Here is a 7824-nt window from a genome sequence, read left to right on the forward strand (position 1 = left end):
GTTGGTTAAAACACAATCACTTCTCTGTTGTTATGACCTGCCTGTTTTTGACTGAAATGGTCATACAGAAGGAAGTCAGTTTGAAATATTGGTGAGTCAAAATGATTAAATAGGCCGAGCGCAGTGGCTCACACTTGTAATCCCAGCACTTTGGGAGGCTAAGGCGGGTGGATCACTTAAGCCTAGAGCTCTCTGCAGGAAGCCCCGGACACCCTGGGGCAGGTGGGAGGAGAGGGCAGCACAACCCAGGCTCCACCCGGCCTCTCTCAGCTTCCAACTCCCAAAGGCCACAGAGGAGCCTGGGACAGGAGCAGAGGGCGGGGGTTCCGGTGACGTCTGGAGCATTCATGATGGTCCATTGCAAAGCATTCCTGGGAGGGTCCATGGTCACCTCTGTCCCTGGGTGCCTGGGCTCCAGCAGCCCTTCCTTCCTTCTGTCCATTCTTCCTTCTGCCTGCACCTCCTCCCAGCATGTGGCACCCCCACTTACTAAGCCTGTGTCACTTTCTTTCCATGGATTCTTTGACCATCTTCCTCTTCTCACTGACTTGGCATCTAGGGGCTTCTTGGTGGAGGAAGGTAACTGGTAAGAAATGACATACTGAGGCCAGGCGTGGTGGCGCACGCCTGTAATCCCAGCACTTTGGGAGATCAAGGCAGGTGGATCGCTTGAGTCCAGGAGTGCAAGACCAGCCTGGGCAACACAGTGAGGGACAAAAAAAAAAAAAAAAGGAAGGAAAGAAGGCAAGAAGGAAGGAAGGAAGGAAGGAAGGAAGGAAGGAAGGAAGGAAAGAAGGAAGGGAGGGACTGAGAAACTAGCAGAGTCTTCTGGCTGTCTGGGTGTAGGGTCCAGCCCTATGGGGCTTAGAGGGTGTTCTCCCCATGTGCGGAGACGAGAGATCGTAAGAAATAAAGACACAAGACAAAGAGATGAAGAGAAAACAGCTGGGCCCAAGGGACCACTACCAACAAGACGCGGAGATCGGTAATGGTCCCAAATGGCTGGGGGTGCTGATATTTATTGCATACAAGACAAGGAGGGCAGGGAAGGAGGGTGAATCTTCCAAGTGATTGACAAGGTCAAGCAAGTCACATGATCATAGGACAGGGCGGGGGGCCCTTCCCTTTTAGGTAGCCGAAGCAGAGCGAGAGAAGGCAGCATACATCAGCGTTTTCTTCTATGCACTTATAAGAAAGTTCAAAGACTTTAAGACTTTCACTATTCCTTCTACTGCTATCTACCACGAACTTCAAAGAGGAACCAGGAGTACGGGAGGAGCATGAAAGTGGACAAGGAGCGCGACCATTGGAGCACAGCACCACAGGCAGGGGTTCAGGCCTCCGGATAACTGCGGGCAGGCCTGGATAATATCCCGCCTTCCACAAGAAGCTGGTGGAGCAGTGTTCCCTGACTCCTCCGAGGAAAGGAGACTCCCTTTCGTGGTCTGCTAAGTAACGGGTGCCTTCCCAGACACTGGCATTACCGCTTGACCAAGGAGCTCTCAAGCGGCCCTTATGCAGGCGTGACAGAGGGCTCACCTCTTACCTTCTCGGTGACTTCTCACATTGTCCCTTCAGCACCTGACCCTCTACCCGCCGGTTATTCCTAGGTTATATTAGTAATGCAACAAAGATTAATATTAAAAGCTAATGATTAATAATGTTTATAATAGTGATTGATAATTGTCCATGGTCATCTCTATATCTAATTTGTATTATGACTATTCCTGTTCTAACTATTTTCTTTATTACACTGAAACAGTTTGTGCCTTCAGTCTCTTGCCTCAGCACCCAGGTAATCCTTCGCCCACATCTGGGGACAGTCCTCATGTGTTCCTCAGCTCAGCCTCGAGGGTCCTGGGCTGGTCACCTCACCGCATCTGCGCTGTGTCTCTAGATCCAGACTCCACGGGAAGGGCTTGGGAGGCCTGCCTGGCACAAAGGGTGCCTGGTGTGACAAACATCCCTCCATTCCCTGGACTGCAGCTCAGCAAAAGGTCCAGGTGGTGCCAATTTACTGTCCCCTTTGAGATGAGCCCACAGGGCCTTGTGCGGGTCAAGTGTGAAGCTGGGCGCCTGGAGCCTGAGGCCAGCTGTCCCTCCCTATGTCCTGGAGGAGGGGCCCTGTCCCAAAAAGACCCCAGGGGCCTGGCCTGTGGGTGCAGATGTGGGGAGGGGAGAGTCTGTGGGCTGAGTGGGGGCCATAGGTAGGGGACTTTGAGCACCACGGCTGAGGGGCCTGATCAGTGGGACCTGGACACTGTGGCCTGGTCAGTGGGGGCCCGGTCAGCGGAGGCCTTGTGAATGGGGACACAGTCCTTGGGGACGTAGTCAGAAAACACCTAGTGAATGGGGGTGTTGTCAGCAGGGGCCTGCTCAGTGAGGATCTGGTCTGTGGGAGGCCTGGTCAGAGGGTGATCATGGGTCCTCGAGTTAAGGACTTAGTCACTTGGCACCTCATCGGTGGGGACCTGGTCAGTGGGTGCCTGGTCAGCAGGAGCTGGGTCAGTGTGATCTGATTATTGGGGGTCTGGTCTATGGGGACCTAGTCAGTGGAAACGTGGTGACTGGGGCCTGTTCAATAGAAACGTGGTCAGTGGAAGCCTGGCAGTGGGGGCCTGGTCGTTGGGCTCCTGGTTAGTGGGGCCTAGTCAGTAAAGGTCTGTTCAGTAAGGACTTGGTCAGTTGGAATTTTGTTAGTTGGGGCCCAGTCTGGGAGGACCTGGTCAGCCAGGGCCTGGTCAGTGGGACTTGTTCAGTAGGGACCTGGTCACTGGAGTCCTGCGTAGTGGGGTCTGGTCAGTAAAGGTCTGGTCATTAAGGGCCTGGTCAGCCAGAACCTCATCAGTTGGGGCCGTGTCAGTGAGGCCTAGTCAGTGGGGACCTGGCAATGGAAGCCTCATCAGTGGGTCTTGGATAGTGAGGCCTGGTCACTGGATGACTGGTCAGTGGGGGCTTGGGTAAGGGGGCCTGGTCCCTAAAGGTCTGGTCATTAAGGACCTGGTCAGTTGGAACCTTATCACTTTGGGCCCGGTCAGTTGGACCTGGTCTGAGGGGGTCTTGTCAGTTGGGCCCAGTCAGTGGGAGTCTCATCAGTGCGGCCTGGCTAGTGGGGCCTGGTCAGTGGAGGTTTGGTCAGTGGGATCCTGGTAAGTTGGGGCCTCATCAGTGGGGACCTGGTCAGTGGGGGCTTGTCGATGAGACGTGGTCAGGGGACCCTTGTTAGAAGGAGCCTGGTCAGTGGGGCCTAGGTAGTGAAACCCGGCCACTGGGGACCTGGAGAGCTGGGGCCTGCTCAGTGGGACCTGGTCAGTGTTGGATGTGGTTAGTGGGGCCTCATCAACTGGGGCCTGGCCAGTGGGAGCTGGTCAATGGGAGCTTGGTCACTGAGGTCCTGATTTGTGGGGTCTAGTCAGTAAGGGTCTATTCAGAGAGACCTGGTTAGTAGGGGCCTGGTCTTTGAGGCCCTGGAGAGTGGGGCCTATTCAATAAAGGCCTGGGTCACTGGGGTCCTGGTTAGTGAGGCCTATTCGGTAAAGGTCTGGGTCATTGGGGTCCTAGGTAGTGGGGCCCAGTCAGTAAAGGTCTGGTCACTGAGGACTTGGTCAGTCAGAACCTTGTCAGTTAAGGACCTGGCCAGTCAGAACCTTGTCAGTTAGGACCCAGTCAGTGGGCACCTCATCAGTGGGGGCCTCGTCAGTTGGGCCCAGTCAGTGGGGGCCCGGTCAGTGGAGACCTCATCAGTGGGTCTTGGATAGTGAGGCCTGGCCACTAGAAGTCTGGTCAGTGGAGGTCTCCTCAGTGGGTCCTGGATAGTGGGGCCTGGCCACTGGAAGTCTGGTCAGTGGGATCCTGGTTAGTGGGGTCCGGTCATTAAAGGTCTGTTCAGTAAGGACCTGGTCAGTTGGAACCTTGTCAGCTGGGGCCTGGTCAGTGGAGGACTGCTGAGTGGGGGCCTCGTCAGTTGAGTCTCGTCAGTGGAGGTCTGGTCAGTGGTGTCCTAGTAAGTTGGGGCCTCGTCAGTTGGGGGCTGGTCAGTGGGGACCTGGTCAAGATGTGCTTGTCAGTGGGAGCCTGGTCAGTGGGGGAAACCTGGCCATTGGGGGCCTGGAGAGATGGGTCCTGGTCAGTGGGGAACTGGTCAGTTGGGGGTCTGGTCACTGGATTCCTGGGTAGTGGGGCCTGGTCAGTAAAGGTCTGGCCATTGAGAACCTGGCCAGTCAGATCCTTGTCAGTTAAGGACCTGGTCAGTTGGAACCTTGTCAGTTGGCCAGTCACTGGGGGCCTGGTCAGTAGGGACATGGTTAGTGGGGACCTGGTCAGTGGGGGCCTGGTCTGTGGGGGCCTTGTCAGTTGGGCCCAGTCAATGGGGGCCTGGTCAGTAGAGACATGGTCAGTAGGGACATGGTTAGTGGGGGCCTGGTCTGTGGGGGCCTTGTCAGTTGGGCCCAGTCAGTGGGAGTCCTGGGTAGTGGGGCCTAGTCAGTAAGGGTCTGGTCATTAAGGACCTGGCCAGTCAGAACCTCGTCAGTTAAGGACTTGGCCAGTCAGAACCTTGTCAGTTAAGGACCTGGCCAGTCAGAACCTCGTCAGTTAAGGACCTGGCCAGTCAGAACCTCGTCAGTTAAGGACCTGGCCAGTCAGAACCTCGTCAGTTAAGGACCTGGCCAGTCAGAACCTCGTCAGTTAAGGACCTGGCCAGTCAGAACCTCGTCAGTTAAGGACCTGGCCAGTCAGAACCTTGTCAGTTAAGGACCTGGCCAGTCAGAACCTTGTCAGTTAAGGACCTGGCCAGTCAGAACCTCGTCAGTTAAGGACCTGGCCAGTCAGAACCTTGTCAGTTAAGGACCTGGCCAGTCAGAACCTCGTCAGTTAAGGACCTGGCCAGTCAGAACCTCGTCAGTTAAGGACCTGGTCAGTTGGGTCCAGTCAGTGGGGGCCCGGTCAGTGGAGGCCTAGGCCATCAGTGGGTCCTGGATAGTGAGGCCTGGTCACTGGGGTCGTGGGTAATAGGGTCTGGTCAGTGAAAGTCTCATTGATGAGGCCTAGTTAGTGGGGTCCAGGCAGTGAGGGCCTCATCAGGGGGACCTAATCAGTGAGTCAGTGAGGGCCTGGTGAGTGGGGGCCTAGTCAGTGGGGCCTTGTGCCTGGTGAGTGTGAACCTGGTCTTCAGGGGCCTGGTCAGCAGGTGACTGATCAGTAGGGGTCAGTGCAGCCCTGGCCAGTGGCTGCCTGATCATTGGACCTAATCCCTCGGGGCCTGGCAGAGGTGGGGGAGGGGTGGAGGGGGTGGCTGTCAGTAGGGCCTGGGCAGTGACATCCTGGTCAGCAGGCTTCTAGTCAGAGGGAGCCCAATCAATAAAGCCTGGTCATCGGGGGCCTGGTCAGTGAAAATTTGGTCAGCAGGGTTGGTCAGTGTGTCCTGGATATTGGGGATTTGTCAATGAGGGACCAGGTCGGTGGAGACCTGGTCATCAGGGCCCATTTAGTGAGGGCTAGGTCATGGAAGGCCCGGGTGATGGGGCCCTGGTCAGCAGGGGCCTGGTCAGTTGGACCTGGTCATCCCAGGACTGATCCTCAGGGGCCACTCTGACTTCACCAGGCTCCCCTGACCATGCCAGTCCCTGGCCTGCAGCCAATGGTGTCCTTTGTGTCTCTCCTAGCACAGGCCCAGGCCCAGGGGATGCCCAATGCTGGGAGGAGGCTCAGACAGCAGAAAGGAGAGAAGGAAGGAAGGAACTTCCATAGTACCGATGCCTACGAAATTACAACACGTGGTGCTGTTTCTACCCCATCGCCATGTTCTCTCTTTATTTCCTATGTAATTCTCTATTCAACTGGCCTCAGTTGAGCACAAAACCATCCTTGTACCACCACGAATAGTTGGCCATGGCTCTTTGATAGCAGTTTTTATTCTGCTGTAGAAATTATCCTTGAACCGGAAAAAAAAAAAAATCCCCAATTCAACACTCCATCTTTGTGAAGGCCTGGTTCCGAATTCTGGGTCGCTTTTTGGAAAAAATATCTGTTGCGATAAACAGTGCTGCATCTGTGATCTCAAGTCTCTACTGGAATTGGATAGAGATGGTGACTTTCAGCCAGAGCGCCCAAAGAACTCGTGTCCCACGCTCCTGAATGCCATCAGCCCCCGCACCTCCATCTTCCCTCCTCCCACGAGTCACCTGCTCCCCGTGACTCTGGTAAGAGCTCCTCTTGAACGTGGAGGATGTCTGGGAAGTTGGCCCAGTGCTCCTGGGACCGGCACTAACAGGTCCGAGACGGGGTCCAGGTCCTGCCTGGGCCAATCTGGGAAGAGCTTGCCAATGGCATCACAGGCACCTCGGGGAAGGGGATGGTTTGGTTCAGGACCACCCAGAGGCCTACTGGGCCCACTCCAAGGCCTGGCTGAGGCCACAGAAGGGCTGGCCTCCTGCTGATGCTCCTTCTCGAAGCCCCTCACCTGCTGGCCGTGGGCTCCATGCCCTGTGGCTGAGCAGCAGCGCTGTTGTCCACCTTCCTGGGCAAGCATCTCCAGCCAACCATCTTGCTCTCCGCCTCCTGAAGGTCGAGGGCTGTGGTGGGGGTAGTGCTTAGGGTCAGGAAGGAGCTGACCCCAGCATGCCACCCTTCTCACCCTTCCTCTTGCCCTGTTTCCAGGCCTCCTCGCAGTGTTGCTGGGCCACGTCAGGAAGTGGTGGAGGACGTGGCATTGCACCAACACCAGGCGGCCGGCCGTGTGGCTCATCCTGCAGATCAGGCTCTTCCTGTGCATGGAGATGGAGTCCCCCTGGAGGCAGCCCGTGGCCCGGTTCTTGGGCAGGTGGAGCATGGAGACGACTGGGAACTTCACTAGACACGCATCCAACCGGTCCAAGGGCTTGTCGCGCCGCGCACCAGCTTGCGGGAGAGGTAGGTCTTTATGTCCTTGAACTTGTTCTACTGAGTGGTGTTGCCAGCGGTGCACTGGGTTCTCCTGCCACTTGGGGCCATGGGGTAGGGGTTTTCCTGCCGCTTGGGGCCATGGGGCCAAGCATCCACAGCACCATGCACACAGCTTGTCCCCGTCCTTCACAGAGCCCAACGCCTCGCCAAGCACGAAGGCCTCCCTTCCCGACTTGATGAAGGCAGAGTAGTGGTTGAGGTTGCGGCTCACAGTGACTGAGCTCCCGCCCACGTGGGGACCCAGGGAGCCGTCGAGCTCCAGGTATGCACCTCTGCCCAGTGCACCTGGCTCATCCACCATCATGGAGCTGCCATCCCACTTGTCATCCCAGTTATCATCACTGCCCTAGCTGGCCTAGTTGCTACCAAGGAGCTGCTGAGGCCACAGCTGCAGGGCACCCCTACCGCCTGGAAATCCTGCGCTGGCTGCTGGAAGACACTCTGCGGTGGCACCTGCTGCAGCTGCAGTAGCAGCTGGAAAGCACTGAGAGGCAGCTTCAAGGAGGTGGGCAGTGCACCAGGCAGTGCACTGGGCAGGGCCTGGAAGCCTCTGGGTGGTATGACGGCCATGGCACAGCGGGTCAAGGCACAGGGGCAGCCATGGCGTGCTGGGCCAGTCCAGGGGTGCAGACCACTTGCACTGCAGATATAAGGCCAGGGTTGCTGAGGCCATGAGCCCCTGCGAGTCAGCCATTGATGTCCTGCTCACTACACAGGCTCAGCACTTCATGTTCTCATAGATCACTTTCAAATTCTCCGCCATCAAGTAGTACAGCAACTGAATCCACAGTGCCATGGGTCCCCTGCATGGTCATCCTGGCCACTGTGGAGGCACGTGACACCTCTAGTTCCCCTCCCCTCCCAGGGCTTAGGTTGAGGGCA

General features: G+C 56.7%; 1 pseudogene; it reads left to right on the forward strand.

Annotated features, from left to right (window-relative positions):
• The first annotated feature begins 4300 nt into the window (after positions 1–4300).
• Positions 4301–7824, forward strand: LOC129460201 (uncharacterized; annotated as a pseudogene).

This window comes from Symphalangus syndactylus, chromosome 13 (genome assembly GCF_028878055.3).
Source record: "Symphalangus syndactylus isolate Jambi chromosome 13, NHGRI_mSymSyn1-v2.1_pri, whole genome shotgun sequence".
NCBI classification, from domain to species: Eukaryota; Metazoa; Chordata; class Mammalia; order Primates; family Hylobatidae; genus Symphalangus; species Symphalangus syndactylus.